Genomic DNA, 18,741 nt, shown 5'->3' on the forward strand with positions numbered 1-18,741 from the left:
TTTTCCCAGGGCGTTGCTCCTCCCACAGAGAGACGTGTGAGCCAAGTCCACCTCCACCAGCCAGGTGAGTCACAAGCCCTGACTGGACCTGAGCACTCACAAAGGCAATAGAGATAAGGCCCCTGCCTCACAGCGCTGGAAATGAAGTTGTGGGGAAGGAAGACAGCCACCCAAAGAAGCTAGGTAACCCAAGGGGCCAGGCAGGAAGTGCCAAAAGGAGGCAGAGGAGGAACCAGCCCCCTTGTAGGTGAGGGAATTAGGAAAGAAGTGACAGAGGAGGCAGAACTTGATGTAGATCTTCAAAGCAGAGTAGGGCTGAACTGATATATATATATCTATATATATCTCTCCATATATAGATATATAGATATATGGACACGTAGGAACCAGAGGCACGGAGGGTAGTGGAGAGGGCACTGGGTCGCACAGCCCTGAGTCTGACTTCTGACTGCCATTAAGTGGCTACATAGCTTTGGGCTCATCATTCTACTTCCGGCCTCAGTTTCTTCAGCTATAAAGTAAAGAGGCTGGACTACAGGATCTCTGAGGTTTCCTTCCCCAGTAAAAAGCAATATGATTCTAAGATGAACAAAGAGGCCATGGGGAGGGGGTTATAAGCAGGTGCTGGAGGAGAGTAGAAGCAGATCATGGATGCTGAGGGAGCACGCTGTGTTAGGGGTTAACGCCTGGGCCGGTCAGCCAGAAGGGTGGGGAGTGTAAGGGAGTAAGAGGAAGTCAGGCTGCAAACTCTGAAGTGATAATGATGAGAGTGATTTCCCACTTATTGAGCATCTATTATGTGCCAATATTATACGCAATTTATATTATTTACATATACTACTGTTAATTCTCACAACCTCAAAAGTAAATACTATTATCCTCATTTTGCAGACTGAAAACCAGAGCTGACAGAGGTTAAGTAGCTTACTCGAGATCACACTGCCAGTTAGAGGAGAGTTAGAAGTCAGTCTCTAAAATGTGTGCTTTTTGTTGCTTTGTCATACATCTTCAACGTATAGGAACCAGGTTTAGAGAGTCTCAAGCCGCGAGTGACTTCTAAACTAGAGGGGACATGTACAAACTGATCCTGGTAAAGCAACACACACGCAGGAGGCCATCGCAGGCTGATCCCAGGAAAGAAAGGGAAGAATCTGCAAGTCATCGTCAAGGCAGGATGACCAGAATTTGGCAACTAACTGGAGTCGACCAAGGCCCTAAAATCCCAATTCCGTGTACCTGGAAGGCGGGTGGGGCTTTTTTGGTTTGTTTTTTAAAGATTTTATTTTTTTCCTTTTTCTCCCCAAAGCCCCCCGGTACACAGCTGTATATTCTTAGTTGTGGGTCCTTCTAGTTGTGGCATGTGGGATGCCGCCTCAGCATGGCTTGATAAATGGTGCCATGTTCATGCCCAGGATTCGAACCAGCGAAACCCTGGGCCGCCGAAGCGGAGAGTGTGAACTTAACCAGTCGGCCGCGGGGTCGGCCCCAGGCTGGGGGTTTGTACTACTGTCAGGAAGAGGGACATGCAGCATTTGAGGTGGTGGGTAGCATCCAGGTGGGCCTGGCCATGCACCAGCTGGCACAGCAGATATGGATTTGAGAGACTGTCAGAGAAACGGGTGTTGATAGGGACAAGAGGTCTAAGGAGCGGATACCGGAGGACACCTACTTTCAGAGGCTGGGAAAAGAACCTGACCTTGCAGAGGAGACAGAATTGGTTGTACAGGAAATGGCAGGACCAGGACCGGGCAGTTTCACCTAAGTCGATGGAGAAGAACATTTCCAGAAGGAGAACATAATCCACAGCATCAATGGTGACATAAAGATCGAAGGGAATTGGGAATAAGAAGAGGCACAGATTTGGGAATTCTGGCGACCACCAGTGACCTTGGGAGAGTGGTCTCAACAAAGCAACCAAGGCAGGAGCCAGACAGAAAGAGGTTAGGGAGTGAGTAGGAGGAGAGGGAGGCAGTGAAAGTAGACTATTGCCTTCAAAAATTTGTAGAAAAGGAAAGAAGAGGAAAGTATGGAAGCCAGAGGACGGAACTGGCAGCTGAGTGGAGGGAAGGCTGTTTACAGTAGGAAAGACCTGGATTTAAGTTTGTAGGCTGAGGAGGAAGAAGCAGTGAAGAGGGAGAGACTGAAGTTGCCTGAGAGAACGTAGACGATTCCGAGAGAAAGACCAAGGAGAGAATGGAACGCAGGGCATGGGCGAGCAGTTAGCCAGAGAGGGCATGTTTGGAGACGGTCAAAAGCTTCGAAAAGGAGCTTTTACAGCTTTGTCTCTCAGCAAAGCAGAAGGGAAGGTCATCTCTCAAGAGTTAGGGGGAAGGTTTGGAGCATGATCACGACGGGAAACACCAGACAGTAGCTAAGGGCAGTGTAGACTGGTCTAGACAAAAAATCTAGAAGGAGGCTGAGCAGCTCAGAGCCACTGCCCCTAATTCATTGCAGCAAAAGCTTCTGGGGTCTCACTGGGCCTGCGGGTGGCTCTGGCTTCAGGGCTGATGGGCTCTGGACTAAGGGAGCCCCAGGGCTGGGGCTGGGTGAGATGGACAACTGGATGGCCTTGCGGAGTTTCTGTCTTTGTTACCCAGAACCTCTGACCCCTGGGGCGCTGGTGCAGATTTAGCTGAGGCAGCAAGTGATGGAAAATCACTACTCCCTGACAGCAGCTTGGTGGTGCATGGGAGAGGAGCTGGGCAGGGTGTCTGCTGTGAGTTACTAATGCTCTTGGTGTCCATCAATGCCCCCCAGGCGGTGGGCACTTGCCAATCCTCAGAGCTGATCTCAGGGAATTTAAGAACCTGGATTGGGGAAACCAGATGGTCACCCATTGGCCTCCTTCCCCGGGTTCTTCTTCCTCCTCCTCCAATTCTTTTTCATTCTTGGCCCCACAAGACAGCCAGACACATCTATGGCCTCCCTGGCTGCAGGCAGGTTTGGCTTGGAAAGTCAAGTCCTGGGATATGGATCCTGGGAGGGTGCAGTCGGGAGCTTTGAAAGGCGCCCCTCTACTGGGGCCTGGGAGGTGCCATTCCCCGTTTCCATGGAAAGCTGTTCCTGCCAGGGTCCCTGCTCCCCACTTCTCTTCCCAGCACGCCTTCCTTCACAGGGATGCTCCTTCTCCTCCCGCCTTTCCTAGGACCTTCCAGGGCTTTGCCTGGGCCCAGCACAGGCACTCCAGGCACTTGGTGTCTCCCACAAGGTTGTGGGCAGAGCAAAGGGATGAAGGGGCAGGCTCTGGGCTCAGACTGCCTCAGGCTGAGTCCCAGCTCTGTTACTTATTGCCTGGGAAACCCTTGGCAGTTTCTTATTCCCTCATCTGTAAAATGAGATAATAATACTATCTACTTCCTAGGACTGTGGTGAGGATTAAATAGGATAATCCACGTAAAATGATTAGTATGATGATTGGCTCAGTAAATGCTGCTATAACAATAACTACTGGTGTTATTATTCCTGTGGGTGACCCCTAGGCCTGGCTGCTTTCTATGTAGAGGCTGAGCCAGGTGCAGGCAGGAGGCCTCTCAGCCCAATTTGCCGCAGCCTTGTCAATGCAGCTGCTGCGGAGACCCTGGGAAGAGCGTTGAGAAGACAGGAAACAGAGCAGCAGGTGTCACAGCCTGACCCCAAAAAAGGTGCATCAGAGAGACTCTCAGGGAGACAGACTGGGGACCTCTGTCTGGGGGCCTGAGCGAGGATCCACAGTGTGAGCAGCAGCTCCTTCAGGACCTAAGAGATGCCAGGGGCCTGGGGCAGAGCTTCAGAGGGAAGGATGACAAGGCAGGTGAAGTCACTCCCTCTTTGTTAAACTCCCCGGAGGCCTCCGCCTCCCACCAAGCTGGAGAGCCAAACAGTCTCATCAGCTCTGCGAGTTAGAAGGAAAGCACGTAATGAGTCTCTATGAACAGTTTGGTAAACTCGTGAAGAAACAGAGCCGCTCTGAACATTGTAAGAAGGTGCTGGGCACATTCTTACCCTCTCCTGGTTCTACTCTCTCTCGCTCTGCCTCCTTCTCTGATTCCTCCCTCCGTGTTTCATGTTTTGTTTCATTCTCTGCCTCTCTCTGCCCTCTGTCTTTCCCTGCCCCTCTCTCCATCTCCCCTCTCTTTGTCTGTCTGTCTGTCTCCGTGCACCCTGAAGTCCCACTGTGCCTATGTGAGTTTATTGATTCCCGGGAGCTGGGGGAAAGCGGGAGGCAGGGCTGGGGTACAGGCTCAGGGATGGAAATAGAAGGCTATAAATTATTTGTGACAGGAAAGCAATAGTGGCAGAGTGCTGAGCACAAGTCCTGTGTCACTATTAGATTCCTTTTAGCCTGATGACACTGTAAAAAAGGTTAAGTGTCTGCTGGAATCGTACACCTGGGGGGCCGGGGCAGCCTGGGAGCAGAACAAGCCACTGAGAGCAGGTATATCAATTCTCCAGGCCAATAATATTCCTCTCATTGATCGCCACGCAAAGTTCAAAAATCTCATTACAGCCAGGCAGACCGGGAACTTTTTACAAATCAATAGAATGATATAATGTATGTATACTTAGTACAAATGTATCTATTCATCTATCCATCCATCCACAGTCTGCCTCAGGGTTTCCAAGTTAACCTACCCATCATATTATGTTATGTTATGTATGATATTATATTGCATTATATTATATGATAATAAATGGGGTGCAAAAACTCCCCGAGGTGAAGACAAGAAGAGGTCCTATTAGCATTGAGGTGACCTCAGACAGCTCACCTTGGATAGAGTTAGGTGGCAGCATTTCCAGGACTACGCTGCTCAGGATTTCTAGGAGCAGTGCTTCCTTAGTAGAGGCTCCTGTAATCAAAGCTATTGTCTACTAAATATTTACAGTGTGCTAGGCAATGTTCCATGCTTCAGATAGTTTACTTAATCCTCACATAACCCATTTTGCAGATAAGGCATATTATAATTTGTCCAAGGTCACCCATTCAATAAATGGCAAATCTGGGGTTTGAATTCAGGTAGGGCCCATACCCTTGACCACTAAGCTATACTGGCTCAAGGAGAGAGATACCCAAAAGCCCAGAATCCAAACTCCCGTATTCTATTTCCAGTCTCTTGTTCTGAGAAACAAAGGATAAAGGGCCCCCCTGAGCTTCAGTGTTCCCCTCCAGAAAATGGGAGTAACAACACCTGCTGGGACCAGCTGTTGCCAATATGATATATACATGGGATCCCCAAGCATGTCCCCATGAAATCCTGTCCAGCTGCCTAGAACAGACTGCCTTCTCCACGTTGGAATTACTTCCCCGTGGAGCAGCAGGCTGGCTCCAGGCCTGGTCATATCATTGGTTTGCTCAAAGGGTCTTTGTGGCAAGAAGTCAAGTAGCTACATACATGTGTCATATACATGTATAAATCAGTTTAAATCGTCCTGGGGTAGATTGGCCACTTCAGAGTCTTTGCAGGAAATATTTAATCTCTGGTATAGGGAGGAAAGTCTTTCCTGCTTTGGTAAATCAAAGGAACCCCAGGGTAGAGAATGTTTCAGACTAGCTGGCCCCACTGCCCTCTGAGCGAGACGAGTGGTGGGAGGAGCCTCTCCCAGTGACTTCAGGCTGCCTGGGTATTATACGCTGGTTCACTCCAGAAGACAAAACTATATTTGCTTCAACAAAGGATATTTTGCCCAACAAATGCAGGTAATTGCTTCCGCTCAGGCCTTTGAGAGCTGCCTACACCAAGCACATGTCTCTGGCTCAGCCCCGAGGCAAGTCAGAGCCACACAAACGGCTGGAGACTTTTCATGGCAGAACCTCCAGTGAGATATCCTAGATCACTCAGGAAAATTTTGCCTCTCCCAAAATGGTTCCTACTTCTCCCTACTCCTGAGAACTCTAAGGAACTGGAATCTCCCCACTGTACATCCAGGAACTGAAAAACTGAAATTTACTATCTCCTCCCGCTAGAAACCCAGAGGAAACAGCATCCACCCTGCCCTTCCCACTGGCAGCCTGGAAGTGCTTCACATGAACCATTTTCCTCGCTTTGCAGTTTGTGCAGAGTTTAGAGTTGTCTGCCCACACCCACGCACACGCCCTGCAGGTTTCAGTCTGGACAAGTGCCCATATGTCAGGCAGGGTTCTGTGCATGAGAACGGCCACTGATGAGGAGAAGGCCATTCTTCAGAGCTGGGGGCAGGACCTTGCACTCTGGCTGTAGCAGGATGCGGCTGGAATACACAGATTCCAAAGGTAGCAGAGCTCCTCCCAAGAGCCTCTGCCTGTTTTGATGCTTCTCAGAGGTCATAACTGAGCTCCAAGAGGGAGAGCCTATTAACAAGCCTGCAGAAGGGCGTCCTCAAACTACTGTCCTTGAACCATATGCATTAGAAACTCCCAAGGTGCTTGTTAACATGCAGATCCCTGGGGCCCACTGATGGTAGTGGGGCCCAGGTATCTTTATTTAAGCAAATGCTCCAGATTATTCTCAAACTCTCTAACATTTGAGAAGACTAGCGTAAGTCAGAGGGTGAGAAAAGCATCGTTGTGAGAGTTGGGAGAAAGTCTTGGTTAAGAAGGCTCCTTGCTCATCCTCTGTCAATCCACATTTCCCCCATCTGCTAATCCTGACTCCAACTGACACAGTAACCAAAATTCAAGAAGCTCTCAGTTCCTCTGTGGAAACTAGACTACAGGTTAAAAATAAATGTAACTTCAAAATACTTTTTGGTATATTCCAGGAGGATAGATTCCCAGTGGGTTCTTTAGATACCAGGCATATTTTCTGCATCAATTTAGGCTTCTAAGACTGGCACTGAGGGCAATAATCCTTCCACCACGTGTCCCCGGGAGCCCAGGCCAGATACAATTTACCAGGCTAGATGGGCCATGGGGCTGGCCCAAGGGGGCAATAGTGATGGTTTATATGATGAATGGTAAGCATATGGATTGATTTAACTTCAAGATATGCATAGGTTTAAAAATTAAGGGGCAATGTGTTTAACTAACCATTTGGAAACCAGTCTGCAGTGCATGCCAAGCCCAGAGCGTGACCAGACTAGATCCTCTCACCACCGGCCCTGCCCTCATCTGTCAGGGCTTCCAGGCTAGAGCTGGGGTCCACCAGCTGTCCACCCACGGTCCTGGCTGGGAGGCTCCCGAGGCGAGAAGACGGCCTGAGACGATGATGGTGAAGGGGTGCTGCTGTAGACTCAGCGCTGGGAGAAATCCTGTCTGCCCATCCTCCTACCTCTCCTCAGGCATGCGCACCTCCCTCTACAAGCGTAAGGAAGCCTGGGGGAAGGGCCCCCCAGCTGCAGCAGAGGTGGGGCCTGCTGGCGAGGGCCTGGCCTCCCAGCCTCTAGCCCCTCCCACCTCCCACCTAGTTACACCAGTATTCAAAACCAACCTATGGTCTCCCTCTGTCTCCTCCGGAAAGAAGGGGATGTGGCTGAACCTTACAATGGCTTCCCATTGCCTACAGGATAAATTCAAAATTCCTCAGCCTGGCCTTCAAAATCTTTCCCAATCTGGCACCACCCTGGCTTTCCGATCTATTCCTCTCTGTTCCCCTCTTCCCCTCAGGCTCTGGCGCAGAGCTAAAACCTTGTTTTCTTGCTTTCTCAGTTCACACAGAATCCTCCCCTAGACTCTGAGTTCTACCAGGGCAGATGTCTTGCCTCTTTTTCCCACCATTGTATTTCCAGCACCTGGCAACAGTACCTGCCACAATGTAAGGACTTAAAAACTATTTGGTGACGGACCAGCCCGGTGGTGCAGTGGTTAAGTTCACACATTCTGCTTCCATTCACCGGATGGAATCCTCAGAGTGAACCTATGCACCCCCTGTCAAGCCATGCTGTGGCAGACGTCCCCCATATAAAGTAAAGGAAGATGGGCATGAATATTAACTCAGGGCTGATCTTCCTTAGCAAAAAAGAGGAGGATCATCGAGGACATTAGCTCAGGGCTAATCTTCCTCAAAAACACCCCAAATAAACCCTACTTATTGAATAACAAATGAGTGTTATTATTAGTAATAATAATAACATAATTGTAAGGGCCATAGTGAACTAATATATTTTTGCTATGTGCCAAGCACTGTGCTAAGCACTTTACATGGGTTAATTTATTTCTCACAACTTCTTATGAAGATTTTTATCCCTTTTCTACAGATGTGGAACTGAGGCTCAGAGAAGTTAAGTAACTTGCCCAATGTTGCACAGCTGTTAAGTAGCAGAGCCAGGATTTAAAACTGGGAGCTTGACTCCAGAACCCATGCTGCTAATCACTGGATAGAAAAGTCAGTCGTATTCAAGAACAGGTGGTCTAATCTATGAGAAACTGGGCCTGAATAGAAGAGCTGCATATAATAATAGTAAAAGTAATAATTATTAATTATTTCATATTCACTATGAGACAGGTATTGTAACAAGTGCATTTTCTCATTCAAATCCCAACTACGACCCTGTCAAATAGGCATGTTCTCTGTTTTACCAAGGAGACCACAGAGAGGCTAAGCAACCTGCCCAAAGTCACATGCTTAATAGCACTGGAGCCAGACTTTGGGTCCAGGCCTGTGACTCCAATGTCTTATAGGCTTAATCATATTACCTCTTCTGGAAATTTCTATATTAATAGTTCTTTGTGTTTCTTATGTATTTGGGCAGGAACAAATTTTTCCTTCAGTCTTTTCACATCCATGATCTGGACAACTGAGCAAATGTATATGCAGACAACGAGCAGAGATTGCCTGTGGCTGTGACTCAAACCGCTGCCCCTCTTCTGTGCACGTGCCACAGTTGTATTTGATAAGCATCATGTCTGTGTTACAAATGAATCTCAATTTTAGGTTAAGTGGCTATGGTTTCAGTGTATTTTATATGCATTTGTAGGTTTGGGGGTTAGATTTTCCAAATTCCCTATATCTATCTATCTATCCATTCATCCATCCATCCATCCATCTACCTATCCATCTATTTATCTATCTATCCATCCATCTATCATCTATCCATTTATCTGTCTATCTATCCATCCATCCATCTATCTGTCTATCCATCCATCTATCATCTATCTATCCATCTATCTATCCATCCATCCATCCATCCATCTATTTATCTATCATCTATCCATCTATCTATCTATCTATCTATCTATCCATCCATCCATCTATCTGTCTATCCATCCATCTATCTATGCATCCATCCATCCATCCATCTATCTATCTAGTTTCCAAATCTTGCACATGATTGTGTGGTGATACTGCATACAGATGTGTTTCTCCATTTCTGTTTCTAGAAACTATTCCTACAATTAGCATATCTTTATATTCATGTCTGCTCTAATGCATTGATCCAAGATTTATAAGACTGGATAGATTTATCAAAACCTACTTCATGAATCTCTGCCCAGTTATACCTATTTCTGTCAAATATGTAAGCCACAGTCATACATGACTCCACACTCATCGCTGTTCCTTTTCAGGATATTTGAGATGCTCACATCACAACTGTGTTTTTATATTGGTCTGTGCACCAGTATTGATGCGCATAAATGTGCATTTGTATACCTGTGTATCTTTCTGTCTATGGCCAGGGTGGGGTGGGGGTGGGGGGGACGTGGAAATGAGAGAATTATTAAATGCCAAGTAGATGTACAATAAATTCCATTGATTTTATAAACTCCAACTTGTCTTCAGTCTCCTTCCATTCTTTATCCTGGGGGCATTGCAACAAAAACCTATTTTAAATACCTTTACTTCCCCCCCCCCTTCCCCAAAAAAGTGTCAATATTTTATTTGGATTTTTAACTTCGCTCCATAACAGTTGTTTGACCTCCTGACTCGTGCGAGTCACATAAATTCTGGGACTTTATTCAGGAGCCATGTTCCTGCTATTGAATAAGCAATTTGGGAGGGTGAATTAATGACTTGTGCTGTTGCTGGAAAGTCCCTGAAGAAATATTAAAATTGCTTGCAGACTGAATCGATACTCAGTGAACACCCAGCAAGAGGGCTTCGGCTCTGGAGTGGCCGCAGAAGGCAGGGCTTGGTGGAGGAAGGGGAATTCCTGCTCCCAGCTTGGCGAGCCCCTTTCCAGCCCAGCCCCACCTTTCTCTCCATCCCTGGAGCTCTGTCATTTTCAGTAACGGCGTAGTCTTATTAAACCCCAACCAGGAGAGAGCTGATTTGTCCTGTCTCAGGAAGCAGGCTCAGGGGACAGTTTACTCTCTTACTAGCAACGAGCGCCCGGAGGCCCTATTGGAGGTGATGGTCTGGACACATCCACCTGCTGGAGAACCAGGATGGTGCTGCTGCTTCCTTGCAGGCTGCGCTGTGCTTGGGGATCAGGGAGGCTGCAGCTGTGACCATTTCCTGCTGGGCATGCAGAGGGCTGGGTGTTGTACTGCTGGCTCCATCTCTGTGTGTGTCGGACCGGTGTTTACCACCACTCAGGTGGCCACATGATCTCAGCCTTTGTGTATGGGTGTGCCTGTGGGATGGAGAGTTTGAATTGTGTTGGGTGTTACTGTGTATCGCATTGTGCAAGGCATTCCAGGCAGCTGGCTTACAGTTTGTTACTCAGTGTTTGGTAGCATTGTATCGAGGTGACTGCACTTGGTGTAACACCGAGTTGGAGGAATTTGAGTATTGTTTGCTGGCAATGTCTGTGTTTCTGCTTTGAGTTATTGTGTTCGTTGATCATATCAGCATCTTTTTTTTCATAATGTATGTCTCAGAGATTAGGTTAATGGGTGTCTCCTTGGTGATGTGGGCTGAGTAATGATGCTAGATCTGGGTGGTGGTGTATGATTCGGTAATTGCTTTCTCCGTGTGGTTGTGGGTGAGAGGGCCCATCCTTTAGCTTTTTCAGCTACTCTGGCTTGGTCATTTGCACTACTTCTTTCTAGAAGGAAGATTTTAGAGACACAGGACAAATTTCTTGTTGATGACCAAATGCACAGTTCTATTTGTCTTGGAAGCCAACTGCCCCTGCTTGACAAAACAGTTCTGACCTCACCACACTGACACAGGTCCTGTTGCTACCCTCCCTACATCTGCCTAATTTGGAGAGTTAAGCCCTAGGCCAAACCCTATGCCTGTGGGGAGTCTAGATCACTGATAGAGCTAGAGGAGGTTGGACGGGAGCAAACTCCCCAATTCCAATGGGAATAACAACGTGAACTCTAGTTCCAAGAATCCCCAGTTTGTTCTACTCTGTCGGTCTGGCCATCTGCATCTTCCTCCTTCCCAGTATCCCCAGACCCTGTGGCTCAGCACTCACTGGGCCACACACACACACACCATGGAAGAGCAGAGGAACACGTGCTAGACATGACTTTCTACTGGGGTGCAGGGTCTTGGTTCTGAGCTTGTAAGTAAATGTATGAACACATCGCCGGCCATGAGACTGCAAAATATACAGAGCTCCCCAAGAGGGGGTGCACGCCTGCACTTCCTTTGATCAAAAGTTGATGTGAGGTATGGACTAGTGGATAAGCACATGAGTGTTAGAGCCAGTACTGCCTGGGTTCAAATCCTAGTTCGGCTACTTAGCCTGTGACCCGAGCAAGTTACTTAACTTCTCTGTACTCCACTTACCTCATCTAGAAACAATCCTATAAAGCCCTATGGGGTTGTTTATGAGGCTTAAATCAATTAACACATGCAACATGCTTATAACAGTTCCTACTGCAGCAAGCACTTGTTAGCCATATTATTATTATGAATATATAAGGCTTACCAAGTAAAGCAGCCAAAAGATTGGTCTATTCATGCACACAAACATGTCCACATAAGTGCTGATGTACATAAAATCCTGTGATAAATCAAGGGGGGTGTGTGTGATTTAAGCAGAGAAGTGCAAAAACTACAGTCAGGTAGGGGCAATCAGATGGGGACAGGGGTTAGTTCTCTTCTTGACCTTCTGGTCCATTTGGACAATGGCAGAGGCTGGGCTTGACAGAGTTCACCACTGTCCACCTCCATACAGAGGGCTGCATCCAGCCCCGTGGTGATGAATAGGCAGAAAGGAAAATGGTGGCCCTTACACATTTTACACTTATTAAAAAATTTTAAGCATGATTAAGATCTCAGGATTCAAATTTGGCTCATTTAAAATATTTATTTTCTAATTTAAAAAGTCAGGACCTTTATCAGCTAATAGGTGTAAATGAAGAATAGTGGAATCTAGGTGTTAAATTTAGGGACTAAGGAAGGGTTAAGAAAGGAATCAGATAAGGGAAGGTCAAGGCATTTGGGTGTAGATCTTATGGAAGTCCCTTGAGCTGAACTTGGTGACCTAACTAAGTCGAAGCGGTGGGGAGAACTTGGGCCTCAGTCTCACCCCATGGGCTTTCCTATTAAAGATGGGGAGCCAGGACACATCATCGTGAATATGGGAGACTGGTTTTCGTCTCCACTCTTGTTGGGCACAGAGGAAGTAGGAGAATTTGTGGTTGTCTAGTTACTTTAAGCCATAGCATTGAATACATTAAGCCCAAAGTAAATTTTTCTCCTAAATTTTTTTCTTAAAATCTTTTATTCTAGGGGCCGGCCCAGTGGCTCAGCAGTTAAGTGTGCACGTTCTGCTTCGGCGGCCTGGGGTTCGCCGGTTTGGATCCCGGGTGCGGACATGGCATCACTTGGCAGGCCATGCTGTGGTAGGCGCCCGACATATAAAGTAGAGAAAGATGGGCACGGATGTTAGCTCTGGGCCAGTCTTTCTCAGCAAAAAAGAGGATTGGCAGCAGTTAGCTCAGGGCTAGTCTTCCTCAAAGAAACACAAACAACAACAACAACAAAAAATCTTTTATCCTTTACAATGGAAGTAACTGCAATGATCATCAACCTCCCAAAATTCCCTGGTCTATCCAGATATGTGAGACAGTAGCAGACAGATTTGGTTTGAATTTGTCAAATATTTGCTCGCTTCTTCCTCTCGTCTTTCTTCATCCTTTGTCTTATCTCCATTTTCTCTCCTCTCTTCCCCTCTCTTCCTGTTTTCCTCTCCCTTCTCTCCCCTCTATGACATTAAAGAATCAGAGAACCCTTCAAACTCATTGAATAAGGATTTTTTCCATCACTGTTTCATTTTATCTTTAAAAAAACTACAAAATGCAAAGCATCGCAACCCATGAAAACGCTGTGAATCCCAGAGAACGACAACCTTCAAGTCTTCGAGCAACAGCGGGCTTATTCCAGAGAAGAAGGTGCAGCCACATGAAGTTCACACACACACACACCCCTATACACACACACAGACACACGCAGAGACTGGGCTCTCAAAGTGGACAAAGGGGGCAATTATCTGACTAATTCTGTTCAATGGTCAGATAACTGAGTCATAGAGGGGTTTTTTCCTGGATATACACAAACCAGCCTCCCTTCCTAAATCCAGCTGGGCTCATAGTGGACCATAATTCTCACAGGCAGTCATGATACATAATTCTGTTCACACAATATCCTTTTGGCTCCTCCAGCTTTTTTATTTAAAAGAGTTCAATGTTTATGCACACACAAGCCAGAACTCACACACACTGACATGGATACATAACCAGATATATACACTTGACGATTACTATTACTATAATAATAACCAACATTTGTGGAGCTCTTGATATCTGCTAGGTGCAGTTCTAAGCAAGTTCATGTGGATTAATTCATATAACCCTCATGTGAACCTATGAGAGAGATCATCCCCACATTGGATGAGTGAAGAAACCGAGGTCCAGAGAGTAGATGACATTTACCCATAACCACACAGTCACTGAGGAGGGAAGCTAGATTCAAACTCTGGCAAACCATTAATATAGGTTTATGTGAACTGTCTGGCACATGGCAGGTACTTAGCAAAGGTTTTCTGAATGGATGAATGAAAGAATAAACGAATGAAAGACCATATCTACTAAGAACCCTGAGATTCTCCTTTAAGATGGCCAAGTGGCTTCCCTAACGGAACTGGGCCTAACCAACAGCTTAAGCTTATTTGGACAAAGTGATTTTTCCTCCCACCAACTTTCAGGGGAAAGTGTCCCTCAGCTGTGTTTGTTCAGATCCTAAATGCTCTAAGTATCAGCTCTCCACTTGTCTTTTGGGCCGAGCTCAGCCTCCCTTCAAACCAGAAATGAGATTCAAATGCCTCAAAGATGCTTTCTAACCACAACACTTTATTTCCAGACTATTTTCCTCTGAAAATAGGTGTTTCTCAATGAAATGATAATGGGTGTGGATGCCGTGCCTGGATAAAAACTAAGAGATTCAATCAATTATGTGGATGTCTTTAAATTGCCAGATATTTGGCGTCACATCGACAACCTTTATAGATGATTGACTAAAGGTTTTGGTTTTCATCCAGATGTTTGGGAGTTGCCAGAGTCATTAACCTGTCTGTCAGCAAGCGCTCCTGCATTTCCAAGAGACATAAGCGAACACTACAGAGGAAAAGAAGAACCCACAAGAAAACAGACTAAAGAGGGCAGGGGTGGCAGTTATTTGACAAAACTGGTCAAGCAGACTCCATTCTGGGAATGGGTGGCTACCTTGGAGAGCCATTGGAACGCAGACCCAGCTCACAAGAGACTCGCTTGCTCGAAAACCTTTAAAAAACCTTACGAGACTGTATCCTTGACTGCCTAGAGAACTCTGCTGGATCAGATCCCTGCACGGTGGAGCTGAGGGATCAGCCCCAGTGTCTGGCACAGAGAGCCCACGTTGTGGCCAATCCACCCTCTTCACGCTGACACGGCTCCGGATGCCTGCATGCCTGTGCGCCTGGTATCTCTACGTAGCGTCAGTCCAAGCTGTAGATTTTGCAAAGCTTGGCATAAATCTGGCTTGTGACTTTGTACTTGTACCCCTATTTGTGATTTAGTGCTCTGCCTTTTGTCATCTCTCCTACCTCCATTTTCTTTCCCTCTCTACTTTTTAATGCTATTTACAACTTCCTTATCCACAGAGCAGCACAGCGATCTTTCAGTGCCTTTACTGACATACCCAAATGATTTTTCTTACCCAGGTTTTCTCTCCACTCGACTTAATTTATGTTTTGGTAAAGAGGAACTTTAGATTGTTCCATTCAATAGTATTTAGGGTTACCACTTTTATCAAAGGCATCATGACACTAAAAGACTCCCCGCAAGGGATATTTGTTTATTCTTATGAGTGACCAGCTCTCCCTACGTGCAAGAAGGCTGTGTGCGTGCAGGCGTGCATGCACGGCGTCCTCGGTTTGTGCCTCTATGCTCCACTGCCCTGTGTCAATGCCGCTTGGCACTGGCAGGAAGAGCCAGTAAAACCAAGATGTGGACAGCAGCTGACCCTCAAACTGCTGGAGATAAATCCAGGCCCTGAGCCCTCCCTGCTGATGACCGCTCGGTTCTTTTAGGAGCAGGCCCATATATGCCTGGCAGGGCTGCTTCCTCCAAATCCTCCCTCCCACACACACCCTTCATCCCAGAGCTGCAGAGGAGGCTTGCGATGGCATTATTCATAAGAAAGGTTTGGGGGCTTTTCTCCTAGAGGTGTGAGTTGGAGGAGGAAGGTGGGAAACCAGGACAATGCTTCCCCCTATTTCTGGATCATCTGTTGCCTTTTTCTCCTTCTCTTTCATTCTTTCCACACTTTCTCCTCATTCTAACTCTATTTGACCTTGAACTCTGGCCTCTCCCTCCACACCAGAATGTGTCCCAAGGGGGACAGCACCTCCAAAGAAGCAGTTACCTGGCCTGACAGTCCTGGAGACCAGTAGCCAGAGGGGCCAGCCCATCACTCCACTCCTGGAAATAAATCCCATTGTATTTGCATTTTAATTTTCCACATAAACAAAGGCCCAGAGTACTCGCTTGGGCAGCATCACTGGATGAATTTAATTAGAAATGAAAAGTTTATAGGGCCCTCTTTAATGCGATTAATGCTCAGTTAACATTTATCACATTCGTATGCTAGAATTGCCTTTTCTCAGCAGCCACTGGCCATGAAATGAATTTCTCTCAACTTTTTTTTGTACCCACCCTGGGAGGTCAGCTCCTAAGGAGGCTGCACTGCCCTCCCGCCTGTCTCCCTGGGGACAGGAATTACCTAGTTGAAGCCAAGTTAAGGGAAAGTGGGGGGGGGGGGGGGGGGAGGAGAGAAGAGGCGAAGTGTATGTGCTGGGATGGGAGGGCAGGGGGCGTAAGAGTGGGGGTGAACCTGACTTCTAGGAGGAGCTGGACCTGAACCAGGGCTGTACCCCCTGCAGAGAGCTGAGTGCTCAGCCCAACAGACTGGCTAAAAGGCTTCGGAGGCTCTTTTCTGATGAAAGAAGAACCCCCTTCCCAACACACCCACTCAGTGCATTTCTGTGGCCAAAAACAAGCTTTAGCTGGGGCTGGTCGGTGTCAGTCACATGTGGCTCTCACTTCTCTTCTCCCGTCTTCAGCCATCTTTCTTCTACTTTCTCTTCCTCTCTCATCGGGGCTCTGTTGGACTGTCCCTCCCAGGCCCATGGTGACTGGGGAAAGGAACCCAAGTGTCAGCCTGGGGGATACCTCCTTCGCTCTGGCTCTCCCACAGGCCAGACAGTCAGATTCAGTGGAGGGCGGCCTGCCCTAGTGAAGCAGCGTGGAGTGGGGGAACACGAAACCTCTACTGGTCCCTAGAGGAAGGAAGGCCCTCCTTATCTTATCAAATTCTCTTCACTCTTCAATTAGAGTCTACTGAGATTGGCCTTCTAACCCGAACCAGCTAACCTGAGTAAGGAGGAGGAGAGGGAGGAAGGAAAGGGTAGGGGATGGGGGGAGGAAGGGAAGTTATCCCTCTGCAGATGATAAAAGGAAACAAATAGCTTGACCCTTGTCCCTACCTAAATGAACACTCCCTTTGAGGACCTCAGCAGACACAGCCCAAGCAGCTGCTACCAGTTTTCTTAATAGTGTGTCACATACACCCACAACCCAGCATCACACACAACTCTGCACCCTTACCACTAGCAGAGCAAAAGCACCTGTGCACACACACAGACTAACTATCAGGACCCTCTGTGTACCTGACAGGGCCCCAGCATCAACCCATCAGGACATCTACCATCCATTCAACCCCGTACTCTGTGGATAATGTTTGCTGACCCCCCAACAGGCGGGCTGTCTACGTGATGGCAGAGGCTTTCATTCTGGGACCAAACAATGCCTTCAGCTGGACTCTGAAGAGCAAACTACCAGCTCCCTGTTCAACAAGACTGACTCCTTTGAAAAGCTCCCCGGAATGCCGGGGCCACTGAGACAGCTTCTCAGGGCACGAATGCCAGGTTCAGAGAGATAGCAGGATCCCACACACTCCCAAAACAGAGCCACACAAAGGCCCCAAGATGGTCACCAACTTCTCTTGGTATGACACACAAGGCAGGCACCATCGTGTCCTCTGGAATTAGGACAAAAGGTCACAGGAAAATGGGCAGAATGAGCCTCCTCCCTGACCATCTCTGTGGCCTGTCAGGCGGGACGCCGCCCACAAGGCTCCTGATTTCCTTCAACTTCCTTCCCTAGCCCTGCAAAGACCCTGGGGCCAAGGGGCAGCATCAGGCCCCAGGAAAGCTGCCCCCAGTGCTTGCTCCCATTTGCTCAAGCTCCGGGGCCACTGTTGTTCTCCCTTCCTGTCCCCCTCCCTCTCTGTCAGTCCTCCAAGTACTCCTCTCTATCTCCTGACCTTACAGTGCCTATAAGGTAGATACAGTTCCCCTTCCAGCCTGCTTCCCTGTCTCCCAGCCTTTCTCCCCCTCCTGCCAAGAGCTGCCAGGAGCTGCCTGTTGTGTCCTCTGGCTGCCTCTGTTCCTGGATGGCTGCAGAGGGAGCTTGCTGCAGAGAAGTTCAGGCAGGGCCAAAGGCAGGCGGAGGAGGAAGTCCAGAGCAAAGTGGCTAGAGGCTCCCAGGTGGAGGGGCCTCTAATGTGGAACACTCAGGAAGTGGAGACCTCCCTCCCTTCCTCTTGGCCTCTCTCCCACTCTCCCTTCTGCCAGGGACCAGGATGGAGCCACTGCACTGCAGCAGCCCACAGCCACTGCTGGCCTGCCGTGCAGGTGCTGCCCGGTATAGGCGGCCGGCCGGGAGCTTCAGGGCCTGTGACTTTACCCCTATGCCACTTCTTTGCTCAGCCACCTTTCTCCTCCCTGGCTAGCCTCCCCTTTTCTCCTTTACCACCTCTGAGCCTCCCCTCAGGCCCCCACCAGCCTGGTCTACCAGCTGCCCAGAGCTCTGGCTCCCTCAAGTCACCTCCAAGACCTTGCAGCGCTATCAAAGGCCTTGGCTCGGATGAGCAAGATCCAGTCCCTTCTTTTCAAGCTTCTGTGGTTCTCTGCTCTGCACTCTTGCCATACGCTGCATTTCCAAGCCAGCCTGTCCAGGCAGAGCCAGCTCCTAGCCCCTCCCTTCCACCCGTCAACTCCATCACCTCCTTCCTTACTCTCCCAGTCCCCATCCTGACTTCTGTCCTTCCGTTTCCACTCGCATCTCACCCTCGCCTCCCCTAGCTATAGGGAGTTACTCTCTCTCTCCCACCTCCCTTCCTCAGGGCCTTCTGGGCTAAAGGGCTCAAGGAATGTCATATTCCCCTGCCACTGCACTGAGCTTACTGCTCTGGTCTGAAGCAGAGAGATAAGTTATGTCCAGTTACACAGACCAGGGGCTGCAGACTGCTGGCCCATGAACTGAACCAGGCCCAAAGGTGTGTTTTATTTGACCAGCACAGAGTTTTTAGAAACCAAATCTTACTGCCCTCTAGGCTGGGCCTACATGCTTTA

General features: G+C 48.1%; 1 protein-coding gene across 7 annotated transcripts in view; it reads right to left on the bottom strand.

The window, feature by feature from the left end:
- PAX2 (paired box 2) overlaps positions 1-18,741 on the bottom strand; it is a 91,938-nt gene that overhangs the window by 48,534 nt on the left and 24,663 nt on the right. The gene's annotated exons all lie outside the window — the stretch shown is intronic.

Source organism: Equus caballus, chromosome 1 (assembly GCF_041296265.1).
Source record: "Equus caballus isolate H_3958 breed thoroughbred chromosome 1, TB-T2T, whole genome shotgun sequence".
Classification (NCBI taxonomy): Eukaryota; Metazoa; Chordata; class Mammalia; order Perissodactyla; family Equidae; genus Equus; species Equus caballus.